Source organism: Harpia harpyja, chromosome 7, assembly GCF_026419915.1.
Source record: "Harpia harpyja isolate bHarHar1 chromosome 7, bHarHar1 primary haplotype, whole genome shotgun sequence".
Taxonomy (NCBI): Eukaryota; Metazoa; Chordata; class Aves; order Accipitriformes; family Accipitridae; genus Harpia; species Harpia harpyja.
Window position 1 is genome coordinate 4,330,301 of NC_068946.1, and position 26,073 is coordinate 4,356,373.

Sequence of the window (26,073 nt, forward strand, 5' to 3'; positions counted from 1 at the left end):
GCACGAGAGGGGTTTCGTGCCGCAGCAGCCCCCGGCAGCTTCGCTTTGACCGCGATGGGCACTGCAGCATGGCGAGGGGAGTCGCAGAGAGCTGCTGTCCCTGTGCCGTCGTGGGGGACACGAGCCACTCGGATCAGCGGCCGGCACTGGCTGCGGCATAGGTGCGCGGCAGCGACCTGCACAGCCTTTTCCCCTTAGTTATGGGGTGAAAGCGAGGAACAAATGGTGACTTGTCGCATGCTCTAGATAAGAGTCAAGAGATGAATTCAAGAAGTCAGTCTCTTTCTCCCCAAATCAGGATGGCAGCCTTAGTATTGAATTAAAAATTCAGAGCTAGACTTCGGGGTTCGTCAGTTTTGCCCCAAGATTTAGGAGCTACTGGCATCCAAGCTTTTCTCAACAGCATGATCCTAAACCTTCAGCTTTAAAAATGGGAAAGTATGCTGAGATTTGCACATATTCACACGGCTCCAGGAGACAGCGTATAAAAATCCAAACCACTGAGAATTACAAGCACTGTGGTATAACAACGGGTTACGAGGAAGTCAGCCTGGACGCATCCAACGCTCACACCCTGGTTCACGATGGCAACGAGGTGAAGGGCTGCAGTCGCACGAGGAGGTGGTGGTTTTGTGCCCGTGTACAGTAGATCAGAGCAGCCATCGGTCTCCAGGGCCCCCAGGCTCGAGGGACTCTGGCCAAGGCAGAGCAGGGGCTCGGGACTCGGTGGCACGGGCTGCGATGGCACGCAGGACTGGGGAGGAGGTGTGCTGGCCGTGGCACCGGCTGCGCTCTTCCCTCGTGCTGGAACCAGTCCTGAGATCTCAAGCAGACACGTATTTTTCCCTCAGAGCCAGCATCGAGCCCGTGCCCTCGCTCGGTACAAGGGGCAGGCTTCAGGCTCGCAAAGATGGGCTCGGTTTAGCGCTGCGAGAGGGACCGGGTATCAGCACCGAGCACGCACACGCATACAGGTGCCATCTCGCTGTGTTTTCAGTGGCCGTGAACCTCCAGCATGGTTTAGGACTTAACCTAGCAACCTCTCAGCTTGGAGGCAAAAGCATCCGGTGAACCACAATGACTCTTTTAATCAAAAAAAAAAAAAGAAAAAAAAAGAAAAAAGAAAAGAAAGAAGCAGAAAGAAAATTCAGCGTGAACTTCAGGGCAAATGATCCTCCATTATCAAATCCCATCTTAAAAAGTGCATAGGGCTAATTGAAATACTCTTGCTGGATTTCTATGTAGCCATGAAGTCTTCTTAATGTGGATTGATAGCATAAATCTGTTCTCCATTGAGGAAAATGTGAACACTGGCCCCTGACATCTATCTTTCTTTCCAGAAATCCCATCTAACTGGACGTCTCCCTAGGCCACTTCCAAGAGAAAGATGTCTCTATCCATTACCCCTGACACGCAGCAGCAAAAGGAAGCGAGGTCCGTTCACATCTAATTACTCCCACTCCTGGATTTATTACAATCATGCCAGGATTAATTGAGAAAGTAAAAATGCTTAGCTGGGTGATCAATCTTCTCCGAGTTACTTACCTTGTCACCCGCTAATAACTGTAAAATAAAAATGCCCCTCTTCGCTGCATTTCAGCAAATGGATTTCTATAATACATTGCTAGGAATCTTTAAAAGGCATTTGAAAGCAGTAAGGAGACAAATTGGATTAGCCGGAGAGAAAGTGCAACCAAAGCATTTTTTTCATTACCGTAAAGCAAAAATTTCAGCTCTCCAACGCTCAGGTGGTGATGCAGAGACAGCACCCGGCCCTGTGCCAGGCTCACGGACGCTGGCTGCTCTGCAGCACCAGCGCCGTGCGTGGGGCAGCGCTGGCAGGAGCTATGGGGCAAGCTTTGACGTGGGGCTCACGGATACAGCAATGGGGGGGGGGGGCTGAAGAATATTCCGAGTGAAACACAAGGAGCCTTTCCCGGTTTAAAGACCGGGTCATTTTCGACACCAGAGACACACGTTCTTACGTAAGGGATGCTGGGGTTTTTGGACGTACCCAGTCGCGGCTCTCATCTTGCCCACTTCCCACCACGGGGCTCCTTGGGTTGCCCCAGTGTGTCCTCAGGAGCCGGGGCAGCTATTTCGGTTTAGATCTCCTAGCTGGTAAGGCCTGTTTTCCCCCAGATGGCCGCCCTATGTCAAGGCAACTTGAAGGACGTGACTATCTTTGAGATCAGAGCTCTCTCCCTGTCAAATTTGGCTCAACCTTTATTGCAAGAAACGCACGTGATGCACGGTGCTAATATCCCAACCCCGTTCTTTCACAACCTCTTGCCTGAGAGAAATATCCCATTTTCCTTCTGCAACAAGCTTTAAAATAACAAGAATCCAAGAGTTCCCGCAGCAAGGGCAGTCCCAGTTCTTACTGATCACATCTCCCGGCCATGATAACGAGCTGTCCTTGGCGGGACCCAGCTGAGAACGTTGGGTGCCGAGGGCTGCGGGAGAGCTGGGACGGCAGCAGCAGCCGTCCTGCTGCAGGCTGGAGCCAGCATCCCCACGCAGATAAGTGGACAGACACCACAAAGACACGCAGCTCTCGGGAGCCCTCCTTTAATGGGAGACGTTGAGGATGCTGGGAGGCAGGACCGGAGCTGAAAGAGAAGAGATTAAGATTCAGGGCATGCAGGGATCGGGCTTTTTGGTTTCTTCCCCTTTTTCGAGGAGCGAGGAGCCAAGGTTTTAGCACTCGGTTAGCGGGCCCTTGGCAACCCCTGCAAAGCTGCTGGCGGACCAGAGCTGCTGCCCGGGTCCTCTCTGCTGGGCTCCTCTGACAAAAGGTCTGCGTGGTGCCCAGTGAGGCTGTTGGACTGGAATGCCCACAGGCCAGCAGGGAGGGACCGAGCCCTCCCAGCTTGTGGTTTCACACTCCCCTAAACCCGTTTCATAGTTAAAGGCAGGATTTATTGGACCAGACTCTCAGGGAGATAGAGGCTTTTGTGTTGAATTTTATCCAAAAACGTTAATGCAGCTGCTGCCGTTGCCATTAGTGTGGGCAAAAAAAAAAGGAGGAAAAAAAAAAGACATTGAAACTATCAGCTATTAAAAAATTTCTTCTTCTATCTGAAAATCAATTTCTTAGTGCACACACATAGAATGACCAGGAAATATTGCATCCTTTCAGTGCCAAGCTGAGAGAAGCCAGCACTGGGGCGATGCTGCCTCGCATTGAATCTCCCAAATGCTCTCTCCTCTGCTTTCATTATTCTGCGCACACACACGGAGCAGGGACTCGGGCTGAGTTAACCTCTTGCTGCCTGCTCTTCCAGGGCAAAGAGAAGGGGATGCTGCTGAGACAGAGCAGGGCTCCCAGCCTTTGGGCAGTGGGCAAGTCACTGCCCTTCTTTGTCTTACCTTTCCCAGGGTGTAAATTAGAGATAACAACCGGGACCCTGTCCCAGCGAGGGGGAAGGAGAGGCCACAGCTTTTTTTGAGTCTTGATCATCAGGCTGGTGTGGGCAGGGCAGGCGGGGGGGGTACCGCAGGCAGAGCTGCCAAGCAGCCCCTCGCATGGCTGCAGGCAATGGGCAGCAGGGATGTCCTGCTTCAGTCCCTGTTGCGCTAAACTTTCAAATCGAGCAAGATCAGGACCGCCACTTGACATCCTTCTCCATCCAGTATTTATTTGTGCCTGGCCCTGGGCTGTGGGAACCCCTGCCCAGCTTAATGCCTCCTGACTTAATTCAGGGCATGCAGGGAGAGAGGGCAGGAGGCCTGGGAGCTGAGGCAGGGGATGAGCAGGCTTTTGGTAGGAATCTCTCCCCAGTAAAGCAGCAGCCCGGGCTTTGAGTCCTCAGGCGAAGGCCAGCTGCACCTGGGAGTGCATTGCCAAGCGATTGCCAGCCAAAGGTCCTGCCGTACCCAGCAACGTGGTCAAAGAGGATGGAGGAAGGCAGCCTGCCCTCCGGGTGCCCCTGCCCAGCTGGGCGCCTAGTGGACTCTACAGAATTCTCCTTTCCCCGAATCTGTCTGCTGGATGCACTGCAAAGAGCTGAATCCAAAGAAAAGGCCTGGTGTCATCGAAAAGTGACAAGAGAGGGAGAGAAAAATGAGCCGCACACGCCCAAGCAGAACGGGAGAGTCAGCATCATGCAATGTACCGGGTTGGAGCAGGAGTGATGGATGGACACAGCACTCCCAGCAGAGATCCTGCCTCTCCCCAGCACCCGTAGCGACTGGCTGTCCCGCACATCTTGCTGGCTGGGCTTTGGCAGACCCCTGCATTCCAGCCTGACTGAGGCAATTGCTGCTCCCACAGTACCGCAGTATTTGAGCGCTGAACTCCCTTTAACACCTTTCTCTTCACAACTGCTCCACGAAGCAGCTTCTGCACAGTCCTATGTGCTCTTATTGGCCTAGGAAGCACTGGCGACGCTAAGCGACTTGCCCAAAATGATGAAGGAGGTCCGAGGCACAGCATCAGCCAGAAAGATGCTTTCCCCTCCAACCTCCTTTGCTAATCCAGTCTGAGGTTGAGGAGAGCCCACAGCGGGGAGAGCCTCTTCACACCGCATAAACTGCTGCACCCAGGGGGGAGCTGGCAGGGCAAGAGCCTGTCTAGTGGATGCCCGGCCATGGGGTGGGCGACTGCGGTAAAAGACTCCAGGCAAGGTACCGCGTTCCTGCCAAGGCGACTCAGCTTGCTGCAGGGAGTAGGAGGCGAGCCAAGGAGCCCAACGCAGCAGGGTTGGTGACTGAGCCTCCATATATTGTGTCATCTACTTAGGGCCTGTCAGGGGAACCACATTCTGACTCCCTTTGGCAGCAACAGGCAGAGCCTTTCAATTAAACAAAGTGCTTCAGTGAAATGCCGCCTCATCCATTAGGCTCATCTGACTCAGGCGCTCGCAGACTGTCTGCTCCCCGTTGCACTTCATTTGGGAAATTGGTTTCTTTAAAAAAAGCAGCAAGAAAGAGGAAAGGATGAAGTCTGTGCAAGGGGAAAGAAGTGACCCCACCATGACAAACCAAATCTCGCAGCCCCAGACAGGCTGGGCTTTTAGCTCTTTCACATCAGGGGCAGCTCGTGGCAGACCGGTGCAACGTTCGGGTCAGTGGGAAAACCTGGCAATGTCTTCAGTCAGGTAAGGCAGGCAGGGAGACAAACGCACATGATGCCAAAGCAGAAGGCATTGCGCGTTCACGCGTGTGGATCCCCCTCCGTGGGCACTATGGGCTCCTGCAGCGTGTGGGGGGGTGCAGAGCTGGCAGGTCCTGGCCGACGCTTTGGGCAGGGTGCGAGTGACCACACGGATGAGGAGCGACTCAGCCGCTCGGTGTTGTTCCAAAGCCACGCCGCTCTCAAATCAGATGGCTGGTACAGAAGACCCAAGTCCTGTTCTTCTCCTGTAGTCATAAAAGTTTTCTTTGTTAGGCAATAGCTGGAAAACAGCTGCTCCCGAGCTGAGGGCTTGTTCAGACACATAATCCTTGCTTAGGAGCCAGGCCATTTACAAGGGTGAAGAGCTCTGCGCTAGGATCTTAAAACTGAGCAGCAGCTCATGGCCTGGCTGTATCAATGCGTCCGTGCTATCGGCTGCCAAACTGGAGGCAGTCCGGACAGTGTGCGCATTCACACCCTGGGGGACCGGGCAGCGGTTAGGTCCCCGGCAGGCAGCTGGGTGCCAGGGGCACTCCTGACCCGGCACCGGCACGGCAGGGAAGCCGGGACCCTCTGCCAACGACGGCTGGGCCCTGCTGGGAGATGGCAAGGGTTGAGATTTGGGCAGGAACGAAGGAAGCCCTGGTAAGCATCACCTGGTCTGGGGCTGGATGAGCTGGTTGCAGCTGCTGGAGTTCTGCCCCCAGTAAAAGGAGGGCTCCCGGCTCGGCTCGGCCCCTTCCAGAGCTGTAAAGAGCATTCGGAATAAGATGTTGTGTTGCAGAGTTGTCAGAACTGGGGTTGACCCCGGCTTATTTACTGGATGGTCAATAAGGTAAAACTGAAGTAAAATGTGCCAAAACAGCGCAGAAACGGACCAGAGACAGAAGTTTTAAGTCCAGAAGCTTTGGGGGGGGGGAGGTAAGGGAAGCTAATCAGTCTTGTCGTTCTTGGTTTAGTAGTTTAAATCAAAGTTTAGGCCTGGGACCAGAGATTTGCCCAGGGCTTGCTTATAGTCTAGTCAAGCAGGATTTGCTGCAAGCAACTCTGTTTTGGCTTTGTAATTCAGTCGGTCAGATCCACTTTTGGAAACCATTAGTGCCCTGGATATCTCTACAGCAAGCAGGAGATGTCTCCCTCATGGATGCTGATAGCTACAAGAGAAGCAATAGCAGGGCTGACCTCAGTCTGAGGAAGGCTGGCATAACCCATCCACTTCTCCCTGGCAAGGCACTACTATTAATTGTACTTACACTTATTGTAGCAAGCATGGCCAAATCAGGCTTGCTGCTGCTAGCCCCTGTACAGAAACAGGCTCACAAGTCTCAGGTCTTAGAAATCCTCTCACATCACTCTGATGTCCTGCTATTACAAGACCTGCTTCACCTCAAGCCAGAGCACCACTCCAGTCAGAACCAGTTTGAAGCCAAGCTGATCTTTCCTCCCGAGCTGTGGTTCTCTCCCAGCTCGGGCGGCCTGGGCGATGTCAGCCACTCCAGTCGCGCTGGCAGGAAAGAACAAGAAGAGACGTGGGGTCTGGAAGCAACATCTCTCTCCCCTCGCCTCCCACCAGTGTGAGGACAAATGCTGCCAAAGCCCAGGGAGATGCTCCAAAATGAAACCAATCCCGGTGCGGGTCCTGGAATGGGGATCAGAAGGAACACGTGTTGTTGCCTGCTGTGGCCGGGGAGGACAGGTTGCTGTTACAAAAAGCAGATGTAACTCCAGCATCCCAGGATCTGAGGGCAGAGGCCTCGGCACGAGTCTGCCTCTGGACCAGAGGAGACGAAGCTCTCTCCAAGTGAAGTCCCCCTCACTTCTGTCCCACTCGTTTTCATCAGGACCTTCCCCTTCATCCCTCTCCCGGCCAGGCAGCTGCTTCTGCCAAAGGTGGGTCCCTCTCACAAGTGCTATCCCTGGGTCAGCCAATGCCATATTCGTTCTTTTCCTTCCTTGCAAAACTGGAAAAAAATCAAGGCTGAATTTGCAAAAGTGAGACAGGAAAAGAATGTTCAATTAAAAACACAATATAAGCAGGGCTGACCCAGGAGAATTAATACAGCTAAAGTAAAAGGCTGGCTTGAGGTTTTGGCAGCAGGAAAGCTTCTATGAAATGAAATGCCATAAACCCTTACCGAGTGGAGAACAATAATAGCGCCAAGATGCAGCACTTAGATATTACTCACACTGATTGAGTTATTGACTGGCTATTGCAATGCAGCCTCAGTGACAGAAACAAGGAAATCAGGTCCTAAGTAATTAACATGCCGGCACAGGGGGAAACTCAGGAGAGGAGAAGGGAGGAGCCAGGAGGACAGGAGTCTTGCTCTCTACCACAGCGTGAACACCAGCCCGACCTCCTTCTGCTCCCGAGCAGGATTTCCCAAATAGACAACCCCCCCACGGGTCACCACAGAGCAGCACACAATGGCAAAAGGCATTTAAGAGAGTCTCAGCCTCTTCCCTGAGAGCAAAGCCCACGGCAAGCACGAGTGGCTCAGATCTTTCTCCAGCACCGTAGGCAGGGGTTCTCAGGGACAGGTGAGACCGGGCGCACGGAGGTGGCTTAGCAATTCTTGTCCTGGTCTCGCTTTGGGCTGGCGAGACCCAGACATTAGAGTAACGCTGGCGTTGCGCTGCCTTGTTCCTCTGGCTCTGGCTGCTGGGAGAGAAGGGCACGGCCCCTCACGTAGCACCCAGTCCCTGCTCCCTTCCCGCAGACGGGAGGTGGCTTTTCCAGCTCCAGTGCCCTGTGCTAGGGTGAGCCTTTCTGGGCTGCCATCCAGCTGCATGGCTGGAAGAGAAAGAGAGAGAGACAGGGCAGAGCATCCCTTTGTGAGTGAGCTAAGGCTCACAGGGCCCTGGGCCATTTGCCTTTCCAATTAACCAGCCTGTCTGCTTGCCAAGGGGCTGACCCTGCAGCCTGCCAGGCAGCCGATGGCCATGGGTGGCCCCGAGCCTTTGAAATGTTCCCACTCAAACTTTTGGTCCTCTGCTGAAAGCCCTCCGTTGCCCCTCGGCACCCCCTAAGCACAAAGCCACACCGTTTATGGCCTTGAAGTGGAGAGATGACCGAGTTGCCCTCCTGTGGGTTTATCGCTGCAGGGCACGGTGGGAAGCGTGACTTGCCGCTGCCTGGGCAGTACAGAGATGAGTAGATGCATCGCCTGCATCGGAGGTGGGATGCAACCCCGAGACCGCTTCTTTGGTCCTACCTGGCTCTCTTGGGCACCCTGCAAGACAGGCCTAAGGTGCTACCTAAGCAAGCCAGGCAGGACGTACCGTCCCAAAAAAACCGCCAGTGCAGTTTCTTACCAAGTGCTCTCTTGCTTGCACGAAGCGGCGGAGAAAAGCTGGGAAGGAGCTGAGCTTAGGCAGAAAAGCACAGCCAGCCACATACTAGAAGAGACATCCAACCCCAAGCCTGGACCTGGCTGTCCTCTGCTCATTTGCCCAAGCGAGCGCATGTTTTTCCCAGCGTTTCCCCGGCTGGAGAAGGCTTTTTGCTGCTGCAGCAGCAAACGCTAGAGGAAAGTGGCCTCTCGTGGATGAAAGCTGTGATGCACCGCACACAGAGCGCAGCCCACACCTTTGCATCCCGCAGGAGCCGGGCTTGGGGTAGCAATGCCCGCAGACCCCCGGGCTGGCACCTTGCCCTGGCATCAAGGGATGGGACAGACGTCCTGCCCTCGGGGCCCAAGGAGGGAGGTGAGCAGGGGAACCGGGGCACTCGCCGGTGCTGGGGCAGATAAAGCTTTCCCGTGTCGAGGGGGGGGGACATGGGTCTGAACCCCCTCCGTTTTCCCGGCAGAGACACCCTGATTTTTACCATCGCCTCCTCCATGCTCGCCTTCTCTCTCTGCGGGCTCCTGCAGAGCACCCCGAATACCAAAGCACCGTCCAGCGCTAAGCCAAGCATCCATTTCTAATAAACCAAGATGCTACAGATAAAGTCGGGGCGATCGCCCCGAGCTCCGCAGCCCCGGGTCCCACTCCACCGGGCCGGGGGTTGCCGGTACAAGCCGGGGGGGGGGGGAGCACCGGTGTAGCCCCCCTCCTTCCTCCGGAGGACCACCCTGCCTGCCCACAGCTTCGCTGCCAGCACCGGGCAGGGACCGGCAGGGGGCACGAGTGGCCCGCCGTACCGGCGGCAGCGCCCGTGGAGGGGGGGACACGGGACCCCCGGGACCCCGTCCTGAGGTGGGCTGCAACCCAGGTTGGCACTGCTCTTGGCTGGATTTGTTCCAAACCGCTGGGAACATCTCAGGGCTATGCCCACTGCGCACAGCTGGGATTTGTACTTGGTTTTTCTTTCCCCCCCCTCAAGCTGAACGGCAGCAGTTCCAAAACAAACTTTGTCGCCTTTTGCGTACGCGAAGCTCCAGCGTTAGTTCACCCTCAGCGGCAGCAACCTTATGAAAACATCGGAAAGGGTGGACAACCAGCAGGAGCCAAACTGGTGGAGTCGACGAGCCATACTGGAACGGGGTGTGTTGGGGCAGCTCTGGCTGAGCATCCCCTCCCGCTGCACTCCCAGACCTGCTTGCTGCTTTGTGGACGGAGGAAGTTTGCTTTGGCCAGGTCGGAGCAGTAGGAGAATGCGGCTGAGCTCTGCATTCAGAAATCGGTTTGTCTTGAACAGCAGGACAGTGCTCTGGGAAGAAGGTTCCCGCTGGTGCAGTTACCGCTTGTCGCAGGGCATCTTTGGCAAGGATGATCCAGGTTGCAGTAGCCATCAGTGGGGAGACAGGATATGCCCCCGGCATTCTCCTGTCCCAAAGAGCGCCCAGTACCTCCGAGCAGCCCAAGGGTCATCAAGGCACAGGGCAGGCGCATCACTGTCCTGCACGTCCAGAGGGAGCCAACAGCAGAGCTCATTAAAGCACAGCTCGCAAGAGATTGTCATAACATGTGCCTGCCCCTTGCCGGGGTGCACAGTGCCTAAAGAAAACACATTGGGTTGCAAAACACAAATGTTTGGCACGAAGAAGTACTTTGCTGTCGGTTCCAGACCATGGTGACATTCCAGCCTGAAAGGCCCTGTGTTTGCATTTCTAAGAAAAAGCCACAATTTCTTATCCTTCTCTCCTTCCCTGGCACAGCCAGCTGCCAACTAGGATGAGGGACTGTGATCCCGTAAGGGGGGCGATGTGATGGAAGGAGGTGGGCGCTGCCGAACTGCCGTGCTGGAGAAAAATCAGGCCTCAGTACCCAACCCGGATCCCACACCCCGCACAATGCAGGCTGGCCCCGCTATTGTCCAAGGGAGGCAGAAGGGGTTCGTAGCAAATATTCTGCTGGCTGAGATTCATCAAGTCAGTGGCTCGCTCATGGGCATAGAGTCATCAAAGCGTCCATCAGCGCTAACCGGCACCGACAGCCGCACAGCGGGAACAATGGGGCCATAACACTTATTAATCATATCCCTCCCCATTGAACCCGACCCATCAATCAGTCGCCTTGGTCTTGTACTTTGAATTCCCCGAGCGGCGAGCTGCCGATCCCATGGCTCTCCCAGTGGGGGACCAGACGGAGGGACACGCCGTTGCTGGGGCAACCCTTGCCGCCGTTTCCTGTTTCCCCAGATGTCAGCCATGTGTTTCCATAAGAACTGGGATTGTCCCCAAACCAGATGGAGCCACGGGGCGCTTTCATGGGCACTGCGGCAGCTGTGGCAGCCCCTCGCACACAGATGTTGTCTCGTATTCTCTCATCTTGGCTGTCCCTGTATCCTGGTGGCCGTTCTCGCTGGCCTGTGGCTGTTCTTGCTGGCCTGCGCGGTAGCACAGGAGGAATGAGCAGGTGCTTCTAAGAGCCTCCAAAAAGCAGTGACTTCTCACGACAGCTCGTGGCCAGTGTCTGTCCCGCCTGCAGATCTCCAGCTGAGGGTGCCACAGAGCACCGGGATAGGGATACCGAAATGTCTCTGACATCCTTCTTCACAATTTCCACCCGCAGTGGGAGTCTGGATATCCATTCTATAAAGCCTTGGGCCTTTCTGAGAAACTCTTAAGTCTGATCCCTCAAAGCTTCAGCCCATTTGCATCAAGTAGCCCAAGGTTAGGCTGAGTAACGCATCAAAGTATGGAAGTATGAGGTTTGATTAAAGCTTTTTCAACACAGGCATTCATGGTTTTTTTTTCTTTTTTTTTTTTTTTCTTGGCCCCTTGGCTTTGGAACCATTCCCTCCATATGCTTGAGACATATGCAGAGCACATTGCATGGGAAATTGCACATGCTCCCCACATGGATGGCTCCAGAGCTCCCCAGGGAGCAGAGGGCAGTCCAGAAACAGTCGGAGAGTGCTGCCAGTGCTACTGTTGACTTACTGAGCAGGGCTACGGCCGCTCGCTCTCCACGCCTTTGTGCTCAGCGTCAGAGGCTGTGGGGAATTCAAAGCCCATTTTATCACATGAAGGAACTGCCCGTTTTCCGTTCAGCCATCTGCCTTCCTTTGCACTTTGTCCTTTGGGCTGCCAAGGCTCTCGTTCAGAAGACGCTTAAAGCCTCCTTCCCCATGGCCACGTGGGCAGGCTGGCTGCCGAGACCTGCAGAAAAAGGAAACGCGTGCAGCAGGCTGGAGGCAGGCAGCTCAGATAAATAAGAGATGTCCTTGCCGGAACCTGTAGCCAGTTGGCAAGTGTTCCTTTTGTTACAGGCAAAGGATTTGGCCCCACTGAAGGGATCTCACCATCCACCTCTGCTGAAATCACCGAGGCAGAAATCTGCGCGTGTCAATGTTGTCCCTTCTTTCTGCCTAAAGCCAAATTGAAATGCTGGGTCCAAAGCTCAGAACTCAGGAGACAGTCCTCCTGCATCCAGAAGTTGTGCCTTGGCCGTATCTCGTGTTGGGAGTGTCCCAGGAGAAGGGCCTCCAGAGTCCTGCTAAAGTTTTGAGGGCTCCTGAGAGCAGCCCCGAGGGTGCCCACCCCTCCGCTTGTTCATTACGGAAAGGCCGTCTCCCCGAGCGCAGGGCTGGAAAGCTGATGGTGAGGGACACACGTAGCCCGGGCTTGCAGTCCGGTTCCATCTCCAAGTTACCGTTTTGCTCTTTCTCGCTTTCCTCCGGCCATTTGCCCTGGAAGGACAGGACTCGAGAACAGGCGCTCCCATGCCGCAACGCAGGGCTGATGGAGCTGAGAAATCTCGCCCTCCTCCTCTTACACAGGCTGCCGGGTGCCGAGCGGTGTCTCCCGTTCCCTTCCCCGCAGCCCAGACGAGCTCCCTTCGCCTTGATCTTCGAGGAAGGCTGTGCCCAGGTTAACTGGCCTTTTTTGTGCCTGCGGAGCAGCCGGTGCGAGGGGCCGGCGAAGCGGAGCCGCCCTCGCCCTGCACGCAGGATTAGGGCTGGGGAGCAGGTGGCTAATTCCCCCCCGCACAATGCGGCGTGGCGACCCAGGCGATGCTGCTGCTGACCCACGGGCCACAGGAACATGTTAACAATTTCCAGGTCAGTGGAGGGAAGGAATGGCAATTTTTTCTGCTCCAGAGGATAACAGGATATGGTTTTCACAGCCCCCGCCACAGCCCAGAAGGCGGATTCAAGGAACGGTGATGTTATCCTCGCCTTCCTTCACCCTCACCCTCAGGAGAGCCAGACCCCTTCCCGTCCCCGAGCGTGACCACGAGCCCTGCACGCTGCTCCCAGGGTGGGAAAGGTCCCACGCTACCCGCACACCAGCCGCCCCTGCTGTCTGGAGCGGGGCAGATGAAAGGCAGGGGCAGCGCAAAGAGATGCTCCTGAACACCCCGTCCGCCCAAGATCCGTCGCCTCTTCCTCCCGGAGACCTCACGGGGCTGACGCCTTCGTGGTATCCAGACACCGGCTGGTGTTAGCGTCGTTCCCGTGGAGCCACTGCTGCGGCCACCGCTCTGGCACATACCTGTAGCTTGCCGGGATGCAGCCTGCATCCCCTGTCCCTCTGCTTCCAGCGGTCACAGATTTCTTCAGGTCACGTTCCCACGGAGCCCTTGTAAAAAGCTCTTTCATTTCCACAGGCCCTTCACGCTTGAGCTGGCAAGCGGCAGCGAGGCCAGTGCTGAGCCTGGTCATTATGTCTCCCTCCTTCTGGTTTCTTCTTTGGAAGGAGCTCTTCTGGGCAGGCAGGGCTGAGGAGCAGAAGGAAGTTTCTTAGAGAGGGCGAAAAACAAAGACAAAAATAAACATTACTCCGTTTCCTCATTTTGCTTTACTCTTACCCTGACTTACGCCAGAACGTCCGCGTTGGCTGGGATTCATGAGGGTCCTGTCCCTCTGAGCAGCCACGCATGAATGTTATTATCCTGCTGGCTGTGAAATAGTTTTATAAGACTACTCAGCAGCAGCAATAAAACAGTGAGGCTCAGAGGAGAGCTGGTCCAGTTTGAGCATGCTGACAGGTGACCCCGGGCACCACAAGTCCTTTCCCTAGATTTGCTTCAACTATAACCTACCTCCGCATGCTTTCCATCCCTTGCTCAGCCTGCAGGCACGGTGGGGCAGGGGGTCTCTCTGACTGTAGCCGTACAACGCTTAGCCTGGGGGGGGGGGGGTGGTGAAATCAAGGGATTATTCCCATCCGTATCGGTCTGAGGCTGCAAGCCAGCAGGCCACGACGGCAGGGCGAGGACAGCCTTTTCCTGGCACCAGGACAAGCGCTCGGAGCCTGTCTGCAGGGCTTGCCCGCACGTGGGCAGGATCCCAGGGGGACCCCAAGGACAGACGCTTCCCGGCTTCTGTCTCATATAACCTGCTGATAACAGCACAGCAGTGGTTTCCTCAAGCGCTTTCTGAAGCAAGTGAGCTTAAACAGTGCTGCTGCTGATGGAAGGTCACGGCCCGTCTCTGCCCTGCCTGATGCCTGGCTCAACGGGGCTATGACACCTTTATCTCTCCAGCCCTTCGGCAATCCCACTCTCCAGAGGAATGTGGAAAGAGAAAATGGCAGGGGGAGAAGGTGTAAGGAGATGTAGACAACCTGGGTTCAGTTCCTAGCTCTTGCTGACCTGCTGCACGACCTCAGCTACCCTCCTGCGTGCCTCTTTTCCCCACCTGGAAAGCAGGGGGGATGATACTTAGCTCCATTGAATCCTGCGGCAGAAAGAGGTGCTGGAAAAGGACCGAGCAGTAGTTCTCTTCCCATGCACTACGTTCCCACACTCACTTCTCGCTCTCTCTTTTTTCCTCTTAATGAGATTAAGTGAGAATAAATTATGCAGAGCCCACCCCTCTCTCCTCACCCCCACCCCCACAAGGCTGCCCTGCATGGTTTCTAATTGGAATAATTAAGGGGGGGGGGGCTGCCTTGCTGCCCCAGTGCCTTAACAATCAGAGCTGTCAGCGAGGCCCTCGGTGCTGTTAAAGTGTCCCAGAGCTTTTGTCCCCGGGCAGAAGGGAGCCCCGGACTTAAGACCACTTTCCCTTTGTGCCGGGAAAGGGGAACGGGAAGGGAGGCTCTCCTTTCCCTGCGTTATCCCCGGGACCACCAGGAGAGAGCGAGGGGTGATGCCACCAAAGCCCCCTCTCCGGCCGGGTGACCCCCGGCTTTTGGGAGGGGACGGATTTTCCCCAAGCGCAGGCGAGGGCTGGGTAGGAGCGCTGCCCGCTCCCGTCTCCCTCCATCCTGCGTTTCTCCGTGGGATTTCAAGCTCGGCTTGGCCTCGCCGGAGGATGAATACAAGCAGGTGGCTGCTCCTGTGCCCCGCTGGCCGGCCCGTCCTGGGGGTGGCACGCAGCAGCGGCCGTCCCTGCCACGGCCCCTAATGAGCAGCAGAAGGGGGCACGTCGGGAGCGGATGTGTTAACGGTTTCTGGTTCAATGGAGGGAAAAATCCCCACAAAGGAAGGTGTACAAATATTGTGGGAAATCTATTGGCCCCTTAATATTTGATGAAGGCCCGGGCCATTCAGCCAGGGTGAATTCCGCAGCAAGGTCTCATTCAACCAGCATCAATGGGAAACTTTTAATTGAGAGGCACTTCATTCAGGGCCTGTGGGTCATTCAGTGCGAGGGGCTTTCAGGGAGAACAGAGAGCCATGTCTTTCCAAGTTGCACCAGAAGAAAAGCCACTGTTTCCTGCACTGGGAGCTTGAATGCTGAGGGCTCTAATCCCCCCAAAGGGAAAACTGATTCCATTTTTTAAAATTCATTTCTCAAATAACAAAAAGGGAGGAAGGACAAAAAGGGAGGTGGCAAGGGATGGGGCTGGGCAGGGGAGCACTGCCCCGCAGGGGTGGCTCCATTGCCGGGAAAAAGGCCGAACACCCCCGGATGCCCTTCCCTGGGGAGCAATCCCTCTCCCCGCTCAGAGGGGCTGGCCGCTTTCGGCCAGCACCCACCCGGTCGAGTGCCCGGGCATCTCCAAATTTCATCTGCCCGGGGCCACAGCGATGCAGTTGCTCTCCCTTTGTGCCCCGTCCCCAGTGGAGGTGGGTGCCCCTGGCTGGAGGACCGCAGAGGGACGCTCATTTGGCAGGAATGTTTTGCTTCCCTTCAGTCTTTTCTCTCCATTTTTGGGGGGTGGGAGACATGTTGCAGGAGGCGTGGGGGTATTGCTGCCTGTTCCCCTTTTTTGCAGTACGGTACAGCATCTGGGAGCGACCAAAGCAGCAGCCAAAGGGCAGGACAGACATCTCTCCCCCAAGCGAAGGGACACGAGGGCACCATCAGCCTGTCCGTGCAGCCAGCCGATCTGTCTGCCTGGGCACGCTGCCTCTGAGGAGCAGGAGGTTAAAGTTTTGAGGCACGTGAGGAGGTAGCAGGAGCCTTTGCTTCAACTTTTGAGAGCTTTGGAGCAGGATTTAAGAGGCAGCTTCCTCCATCCTACCTGCCGCAAGAACGTGCAGTGCAGAACGGCGTGTCGGGGCAAGGAGGGATTTCAGCTGCCCAGCCCTGGGATCAGGATGTCCGTGGGGGATGCCCCACACTCCACCAGTGCTTTACTTCACAGCCGCTAAGGATCCACTCCAGACACGAGCACCAAGAGCCTGGGAAAAAAGCACCCAGTGACCCTCCTCCCGCCTGGGATGGAGTTTGCTTTCCTCAGCTGTTCTGGCACTGGGGCAGGGTGCCTACCTGCTTCTGCGCACGAGGCGGTGGGCACCCCAGGGTGCAGCTGTGGGCTGTGTGGGTTAGCACCTTTGCAGCACCGCACCGGGCAGCGAGCTCACCCTCCAGGATCTCACCTAGTGCCCCGGCAATGGCAGCAGTGATGACATGGGGACCTCGACTCCGTGGGGCTGTTAGCCCTCCTCCTCATTAGTCGCCTGCATTTGAATCTGCCTTTGGCGTGTAAGAACGTACGTGCTTTTAGGCAGCGAGAAGGACTACGTCTGTCTCGTTGCTCTGTCCCCGGCGTGCCTTCGGACACCTCGGTCTTGAATGCATCGTTTAGATACCACGCTTGTGGGAAGAGCCAAATGAGAAAGAGATGGGAGCCCGCGTCCTTTTCCCCCTCTGACTTTTTTTGAGGGTCCCTCCTGGGACACGCAGCACCCTTTGCATGACCTCCTTTCTCGTCCCTCCCCCTTTGCTCCCAAGCTATAACAAGGCATTGCGATAAGTTATAGCGGCAGCTGGGTTAAAAATGTGCTTTTCTAAGGCTAGGTGTCATAAACTCACAATAGCCTGGGCTGAGGCGGACACCCTGCCCCGCCGCTCTGCTCTTCACTCCCCCAGCTGTAAAGAAAGATGAAGAAGGAATTAAAGAGTGGTTGGAGGGGAGGGACACTCCTCATTATGTCTCCTACGCTGCGGTTTCCAGGGAGACAACTCCTGGTGCTGCATCCCTCTCCCATCCTGCTGCGGCCCTTTGCAAGTTACAGTAGCGGCTGCTGCTGTTTTCCCTCTGTTCCCAGCTGTCTGCCAGGCGCTCTCCCAGGGTCTCTGGCCCAAGGTGGGCTTGACACCATATGGAAGAGAAAAGAGCCCCCCGGTACATATGACCTGTTTGGAGGGGGAAGGAAAGGGAGGTCGAGTTCACGCCTATAAGGAGCCAGGAGGGACCGACACGCGCTGACAGCGTTACGTACAGATAAACTAGGCTCTTGCTTTTTTCTGGAAGCGGTGCAGAGAAGCCCCATAATATTTCCGGTGCTGGGCGATATGACTGTGATGGGAAGTCATTCAAATGCCCGTAGATCAGACCATGAGCTATGATCTGTGATCTTTTGGGAAGACTAGCCAGGGGGAAGCATACAGGCGCTGCCGACGAGCCAGAGCTCCTCTTGCAAATGTGTCGCAGCCAGCGGCGGGAGTGAAAGATTCAGGGACCCTGACCGTGAGAGCGGGTCAGTGCCCCGAGAGCAGGAATAGGGGTCGGGACTCCTGCAAGCTCTCTTATTTTTCATGGCCTCACTACACCTATGCAAAGTGTGTCTCTCCGTGTCTCTGGACGTACAGGAAAAGACAGGTCAGGCTTCCAGAGCCCAAGGACTAGGAGTAGGTCACATCATATGTGAAAGATGTAAAAGGGCATCCCTCTACTCTGGAAAATATTGAAAGGTTCACAAATGGACAGAGATTGCAGAGCTGCCGTGTGGCCCTACCCGAGTTCTGAATTAACTAGCTTGAGTAGCCACAGCAGCAACCAAGTGCCGGTCATGCAGGCAAATCCAGGGCCCTGCACGGAAACACAGAAAGCGCATTAATTATACCTTAATTAAATGTAATTTACCGTTTTTTTGTCTGCATCCCCCCAAGTGCCAGTGTCTTGGTTTGAGCTGCCTGTGCGGTGTATCACCATACAGCAGCCCACACCGGGAGCCGGGCATAGCTTTAGTGCAGATAATGTTTGTAGAACAATAGCAGGACAACTTGGTATGGCTGTGGCCACAGTGGTTTCAAATTTATTGGTATGTGCATGCACAGAGGTAAGATTATATACATTACAACAGAGCAGTAGAGACATACCTGATTTATCCCTCATCCATACTTGTGTGTTTCTGCAGAGAACATTTTTAATAACAGATGCCTGAATACAGCAAAGTCATCAGTGGTTACCGATGTATCTTGCATACACATGAGCTTGTTTATGTATCTATTAATGAAGAAGCGATACCCAAACTTACAGCTGAGATCCGACTTCTCCATCAGGCTCAGGAGTGTGCCACGGAGCAGGGCAGTCCGGAGCATGGCTCGAGCCCCACTTGGAAATTGTTGCTTGAAGCTTGACCAGTTGCTGCTCTGGGGGCTGAAATCTCTTGCATGCCACGCACCCTCCCCTGCCTTGGAGAGCTTGTGGGCACCCACGGAGGGGAACCCATGGGGGGGCCTCTATAGGGGATCCCAGGCAGCCCCCACCCGCTCCAGCCACCCCTGGGCACCTCTGCTCCAGCTGCCATGGGAAAAAAACCACAACTCCCAGCATGCCCAACAGGAGCACAGCATGCCCAGCTGGCCTCCCAGACCAATTCCTTTACACATGAGCACCCAATCAGTTCACGCATGAGCACCTATCCTGTACCTGCATGAGAGCCCAACATGTTCATGCATGACCACCCAGCTAATTTATGCATGAGGGCCCAATTAGTGCACACACAGCACCTGATTAGTTTCATGCAAGAACACCCAATTAATTTACGTTTGATTGCTCAATTACGTCACACATGAGCACCCAATAAGTTCACATATGAGCTGTTAGCTCATGCCTGAGCTCCTAATTAGAACACGTATGACTGCTCATTTGCATCACACCTGAGCACCCAATTAATTTATGCATGCGCGCCCAGTAGCATCATGCCTGGGCACCCAATTACATCATGCATGAGTGCCCAATCAGCTCTTGCATGAGCGCCTGATTGCTACCTGCATGACCGACCAATTACTGACGCATGAGCGCTCCGTTAGCGCACACCTGAGCACGCGATTAGCTCGCGGATGAGCGTCGCGTTGGACATACAGGCCAGGTTTCAGCAGCTGGGAGGTGACGTGCGGGAGGAAGGCACAAAATGCACATTGCCATCGCAGTTGCGTCCGGTCAGCTCTGAAACAAATGTAATGCCCCATCGCTCGCAGAACCATCAGCCCCGCAGAGCACAGCCTGATTGAGGAGTCAGCCGTGATGGGAGGAAACTCTTGAGGAGACAAGCGAGGAGGTGCGGGGAGATGCTGGAGGAGATGCACAGAGAGAGAGATGGCGGAGGAGACCTACTCAAAAAACCAACTCCTGGGGAAAGTTTAAGGAGGGCAGAGGTCTTCCCAAAACAAGCTAAAAACTACACCAGATTTCTGCTTATTTCACTTTTCTTCCTCCTATGTGGGCGGGATGGCAGGAACGTATTCTGACAGACAGGCAGAGTTCACACGCAGACCTGGAGAGCTCCCTTTGCTTCCAGCTGTGACATTGCAAAGCGGATCCGTCATTTAGCAACCCAGGCATCCACTGAGCAGCTCTATCCAGCTTTTGTATTGCTCTGCTTTCTTACTTTTCCCTCCAAACACCTTCGCCACAGCTCCCAGGCAGACGTTAACTTCATTCTTTCTTTGGGGACACTCCAGTGAGAAAGATTTATCTTGTCCTCGCTGCCTCGGGACCAACATGAGGCAGAGTTACCCCGGGGTCAGACGGACAGCCTGACTGTTGCACATTCACCCCGTCTCCCCTCGCCAGAGCTCTCTGCTCAAGAGGGGATTGCAGCTTTAATGAAGTCGGGATTTATGCAAGTTAATCTGGAGGTGACCTGTCTGCGTTAAGCAGGTTGACATACACCCGGTGCCTCCCACCGGCTTTTGTCTTATAGCTCAGCACACATAACCCCAGGGGAAGTCTGGCCTGGGGGTCGGCAGAGAGGAGTAAGGGCAGGAGCTGTCAGTCGGCCAAACGCCAAGTGCAGCCCAGAAACCTGTGACGAGCTTCCTTGGCCAGCGAACCTCCCCGTGCAGGGAGCTCAAGAGGTGCTCGAGGATGTCCCCGGCACCGACCGCCAAGCTGGTCCTCCAGCCATGAGAGGAGCCTCCGGGGCAAGAGAAGAGAGTCTTCAGCCATTTTTACTTATCGACATATGGGATCAAAGCCCTTTTTGTCCCAGAAGGTCTTGGGTCATGTCCAGGGCCCTCCCCAGCAGTCACCAGTGGCAGAGGCTGGTTAGGACACACTCTTGACTGTTAACACTGATGGATAGAGCAAGTCACTCATCAAATTAATCCAGTGTTGAGCTCCTTTTCTGTTGCCAGCACAAGGGAAAACCCCCAGCTGTCCCAGCTACTGGAAATGAAGGATTCCCCTCCTGGTTAGCCTGCCTGGGAGAGGGACCATAACACTCCAGCCGCTGTGAATTGGTGCCTGCTCAGGAACGGGGCAGGTAGGCAAGCCTGCCCAAACCTAAGCGGTCCTGCCCAGGTGCTTAAGCAGAGCTCCTGGACTTTAAACTGGGGGGAGCCCTGAGTCTGAGCTTGGCCAAGCCTGTCAGACCCCGTGAGAGGGCAGCCCTCGGTTTGGACCAGTTTGCCCAGTGAGAAATCAGCTGTATGCACAGAAGCGTGCGCTTCTGCAGTCGCTTGCTCCAAACATATGGACACTGAGGCAGAAAAGCACAAGGAGTGTCAGGGCAGGAAGCTGCAGGGGCTTCTTGCCCAGCAATTACCTCAATTTCGGGTCCCCTGGAAGCAGGTCACGCATCTTCTGCAAGCTCCCGGTGATGCACAGGAGCCTGGGAGGAGAGGTCTGGGTGACGCAAAATCCGACCGGTGACGGCCACCAAAGAGGTCACTGGAAGGAGAATAAGAGCGGAGGGAGACAACGGAAGGCCGCTGGAGGAAAAAGGGGCAGGGAAAATAGATAGATACAAAGAGCACGGGAGAGAAAAACAGGGTATATAAATACTAAAAAAAAGGAACAAGAGAGGATGAAGGAGGGAAAGTAAGGCAAGCAGAGGAAGGGATAAAGAGCTATGCCAAGTATTCCCCGTCTTGTCCTTTAAGCCCTAAGCTGATCCAGCGGAGGCAGGTATTTACAGGACCGGCTCAGCTTTCCCAGCTTGTTCCCAGTCTTGGCACAAAGGCCAAGAGTAGACGAAGAAGAAGGACAGAGAATGGCAACAGGGCCCATGAAAGCCCCCGACAAACCCCATTGACATGGCGGTCCTGTTCCCATCTGTCAGCAGCCACTCAGTGAAAGGGTGTGAAGGGGAGGGGGGCAGGCGGTGTGAATCAAGGGCTGACACAAAGAGGAAGAGACTGATTATGCTGTTATTTCTCCACTTTCAAACCCCATTAGGGGACATGCCGGGCTTTTCTCAGGGTCTTTGGGATGCTTAAGCTGCCCATTTAGCAGCGGGAACGGTCCAATTAAAAGAAAGACAAAGGAGGAGCCCAGCCTGTCTTAATTGAAATGGGTTTCAGTCTAATGAGGATTAGGTTCAAGAACAGACCTAAGGGAGCAATCCAATACCCATTACCCTCCTGGACTGTACCACCGCCAGGCCGCTGGCCATGCCGCACCAGCCTTTTAACCAGCACAGGTCTTCAGACCGGGCATGCTAACAGCCTGGTGCGATGGGAAGGAGAGCAGCCCCTTCCCCAGCCACCAGCCCCAGGGACGGCAGCCCAGGCCTTCAGAATTTGCACTTGCCTTGCTATTTGGAGGTGAGCATCCCGAATTTACCCATCCTAGCGCTGGACGCGCGGTGCCCCTGCAGAAGCGGCACGCCACTGAACTTCACTGGGAAGCCTTGGCTGCCGCTCCGGGGTCTGGGAACAGGCTTGAGGAAGGGTGGGCTTCTCCAGCCCAAAGCTCAGCCTCATCCAGCCTCTCCCTCGCCTGCAGCTTTCTCACAGCAGAGCCTGTAGAGAGTCAGGGCTTCCCCTGGCTCCCCATCACAGCGGCTGGTCCCAGCCTCCCGCCTTTCGCTCCCACATCACCCTCTGCACACCTAATCCCTTTGTTGTGAGCTCTACCCTGCAATCACCCACACCTGCATTTTCAGAAAAGTCCTATTTAACTCGGGGTGGAATGTGCACAGCGTTGCTTCAGTTCGCAGGCTTTTAATTACTAGAATCCTGCAAAATCTCAACTCTACAGCTGTGGAATGAGATTACATATATATATACATATAAAGCTTTAGCATTGTCCAAATTAGGTTGGATTTTCACAAGGGTGGGAAAAGCCATATCTCTGGTACAGGGTTCTTCCTCCTTCCTCTCTCTTGTCTAGGTGTAAAGTTGGAGAGTGCTGTAACAGGACAAAAGAGAAAAGCCAGCAATCCTTTTTTTTTTTTTTTTTTCCTTTTTTTTTAGTTTTTGCAAAACGTGGTCGTCCCCCCCCTTTTAAGGGCCAGCTGAACGATTTTGACAGGCATTTTTTTCCAGCAGCCCTCCTACCCCAGCAAAACAAAGCAGGAAAAATCATAGCCCAACACATTAAAAACTCATCAGACAGTCGCAAGCAGGGTATATAACACTGATGCCAGCAGCCCTGGGTCCCGCAGGCAGCAGCAGCGGGTCCACCCCCCTTACCCGGGAGCTGCGGAGCCCAGCAGCGCTGGGGACCAGCAGAAGGATCCCTTCCACCTCCGAGAGGGTTTCCCTCCTCAGAGGTTTTGTTCCCCCGACTTTAGCACTCCCTCCGCTCCCGCTCCCGCTCCCGGTCCCCGACGCCGCGCGGGGGCACTCGCAGCCCGGCCGCGCCGCCGGAGCGGGGGGAGCAGCGCGGGTGGGTGGGTGGGCAGCCCCGCAGAGCCCAGCCCGGTACGCACGACCCCATGGCTAGCCCCGTGCCGGAGCGATGGCCCCGGAGCAGCCCTTCTGCCCCGGGTGGCTGGTCCCGGGAGCCGCCCCCAACAGCAGGGGAGGCAGCGCTTGCCCGCAGCCAGCAGCAAGCCCGCGGCCCCGGGCTGAATCCACCCGCACCCCCCTCCCCCCTTGCCCCCCTGCAAGCCGGGATCGTGCTGTACTCTGCCCCCGGGGGACAGGCCCCGGTTCCCGGGAAGCAGCGCGGTGCCGCGAGAGGGCAGCGCACACCGGAGTCGGTACCGAGGGGAGCTCCGCGCTCCCGGCCCCCGGGAGAGCTGCCGCCCGGGGAGGGGGGGGCCCTGCCTTTGCCGGCGTCTGCAAGAGGCAGCGCCCCAGGACCACGAACTGTCTGCCTGAGCTGGTGCGGTTCTTTCACGTGTGTGATCTTCAGAAGTCGCTTCTGTTCGCGTTACGTTCTGCAGCGGGAAGGAGGTGACCTCGGAGCCCGGCTGGAACCGGGTTGCTGACAGGCTGCACGATGCTTCACTGCCAGTAAAGCCCCAGAGGGAACCCGAGCTCCTCTGCTGATCCTCCGGTTGCACTGAGGTTCCCTGCCGGTTTAGGCTAGGAGCAGTTTATTGCTGGCGGTAGCTGATGCTATCTAGTCATAAACAGTAATAAGAAGGGCAGGACTACTTATTGCTAATACGCCACTTAATTCTGCTGCCAGATCCTGTAAGGGTGGACCAGCACGGGTCCCAACGCAGGCAGCAGAATGACAAGTGCCAGTACTGAGTGCCGAGCATCTCAGAGCTGGTCTCTCTGAAGCGCATCTGTTCCTCTTCTCATCTCACACTTCCCCTTCCCCTTCCCCACACCTGCCCTCCACCCTCTCGCCGGCAGCTGCAGAGTGAATTTGCAAGGACCCAGCTCTCCAGAGCCCCAGGAAGCAAGGCTTTAGTGATCATCTGGATTCTTGCGCGCTTCACCTCTCAGCTGCCAGGAGCTGGGAGGCAGGGAGCAGAAAGCAGCAAGCAGGCTGGGCAGCCTGGGAGGCAGCTGGGATGAGAGACGCATGATATTTTCCATTTTCTCATCTGAATTACGAGCTCCAATAAATAACACTGGAAATCTCACATAGCGCGAGCGCTGGCCTCCCAGGTATCCCAGGGTTTGAGTCAACAGAGGTGGAAGCAGGTGGCACGCACAATTTATCATTTCCTGGGGGGGGATTTCTTGTGGTGACTGACAAGCGGGTTCTTTCTGTTATTGTCGTTCGTCTCTGTCAGCCCTCCCTTATCGGCACATTGCTAGGTCTCTCTCTGCCTCCCCCCAGCATTAATCATTCTAGCGATGCTGCCCACGCCTCTGCTGGAACCAGGTCGTGAAACTCTCATCCCACCCACTTACCACAACCCAGCTCGAGTCACGTTTTCAGCCTCTAGCAAAACCATGTGGGGCTCTGCGGGGCCGGTGCACGGTGGGAAAATCCCGGCCGCTCTTTAACCCGTGCCGCCCTGAGGCAGGCGTCCAGTCCCCGCTGCCTGGGGGGTCCCACGGGTGGGAGAGGGCCCAACGCCGGGGTGGCGAGGAATGCCATCCCCACACCGAGACGCCGTCCTTGCTGCCTCCGCCGCACAGCCAGCCAGGCCGCTGGCAATGCCGAGGCCAGACTACAAGTGATTATTGTCTCTGCGTGTGGCCACAAAATGTGTCTGAAGCTGCTGCCTGCTAAGTAGCTGCAAACCCAGAGCTGCAGGCAGAACTGGGAGCAGAAGGGCAGGCTACCCGGGACATCCCGGGGACGAGAGAAGGGAGGGAGATGCTCTGGGGTCGTCGTGGGACAGGGGCCCAGAGCGCTACTGGGAGGGGGAGATTTGGGGCAAAGCTGGCAGCTGCCTGAGCCCCAACCATTCTTCTCCCTCCTCCCTGTCCTGGCAGTGGGTTTGGGCTCCCTGCTCCGGTGGGGATCGGGGCCAGGGAGGGGTGTGTAATGCAGGGAAGCCCGTGTCGATGCAAAGGGTCTGGTTTAGCACCCCGAGGTCTGTGCCAGTGAGAGAAAGTCCAAGTCACAGATGCGAGGGACATGCCCAGAGAACCCTGGGCTGCTCTTTCCCCCTTCTCTGGTGGGTCCCGCGCTCACTGCCCTGCGATGTCGCTGGCTTTCTAGGGACCGGGCAGCTCTCTGTGGTCCCAACAGTTCTTACTGTCCTGTCCGTGGGAAAATCCCCTCCATCAGGTCAGGGGATAAACGAAACAGAGCCGGGGACCCAGGGCATTCTCACCTGGGCCTGGGCCCCCCTCTGGAGTGGGAGCTGGAAAATGAGATTAAAAGTAGCGATTTGCTTTCCCATGCTGAGAGGAAAATAGGGACAAGGGATTAGCCCCAGAGCGAACATGTCACGCCACACCTGCTGCTGCACAGCCAGCCGGGAGCAGTGCCGGAGCAAGGGATGGGGCCCAAGCTTAGCACCGGCTGCCCAGCTGTCTTGCCCCAGTCCCTGATCCCCGTCCTTCCATCCCGGCAGCGGCGGGTCTTGCGCCACACGGTCGCGCACGACACTGGGCGATGCCACAGGGCTTTTGGAGCGTTACCTACCTATGGTGCCGGGCACTGGATCCCAGCACGTCTGCGCTGGGCAATGGGAAAAGAGAATTTGGGGCAGGCTGTCAAAGCACCGCTAGGTGCTGCCTCCTCCCAGCTGAGGGTGAAGCCTGGAAGGATGAAAACATCCTGGAAGTGAGAGGAAACTGAATTTTAGACCTAGACTCCAGTGCTGCTCCAGATGCAAACCTGCATTTCCAGAAAAGCTGGGTCCAGATCACAACCTTGTCGCCCAGGCTTTGCTCTGGCCAGTCTGAGGGAAGCAAGGCTTCTGATGGTGAAAATACTTTCATCACGTGCCTGGCCCCAAATTCTTGTTCTGCTTATTTATCCGGCCAGAACGCAGGGCCAGCAGCGCTCCCAAGCACGTGGGAAGGCCTGGAGAATGTCTCTTTCCAAAGGGGGTATCAGGCTTTGCATTAAAATACAGCAAGAAGCTGAGAAAGGGCAATAAAAGAAGATGAATGATGTGCAGGTGCTGGCTGGGATCCCCTGGAATGAGCTGCACTAAGTCCCCAGCTCCACTCACCATCCTGTGTGCTTTTCCCACTTGCTTCTTTAGGAGGGACCTTTTTTTTTTTTTTTTTTGTTTTTGAAGTGTGTGGCTCGTGCACTGAACGTGCTGGGAATTTCAACCCTCTGGTCCCAAGTTAATGGATCCAGCTGTAAAGATACTGAACGTTCTGGTCCAGGTTTTGCTTG

At 55.6% G+C, this 26,073-nt stretch overlaps 1 long non-coding RNA gene across 1 annotated transcript; it reads right to left on the minus strand.

The window, feature by feature from the left end:
* Positions 1–2,427: 2,427 nt before the first annotated feature.
* On the minus strand, positions 2,428–22,064 carry LOC128144521 (uncharacterized). The gene is made up of 3 exons (XR_008236108.1): positions 20,681–22,064; positions 13,003–13,228; positions 2,428–2,612 (listed from the first exon to the last, which is right to left on the minus strand). It is a non-coding gene; the product is annotated as an uncharacterized LOC128144521 (long non-coding RNA).
* Positions 22,065–26,073: the final 4,009 nt, after the last annotated feature.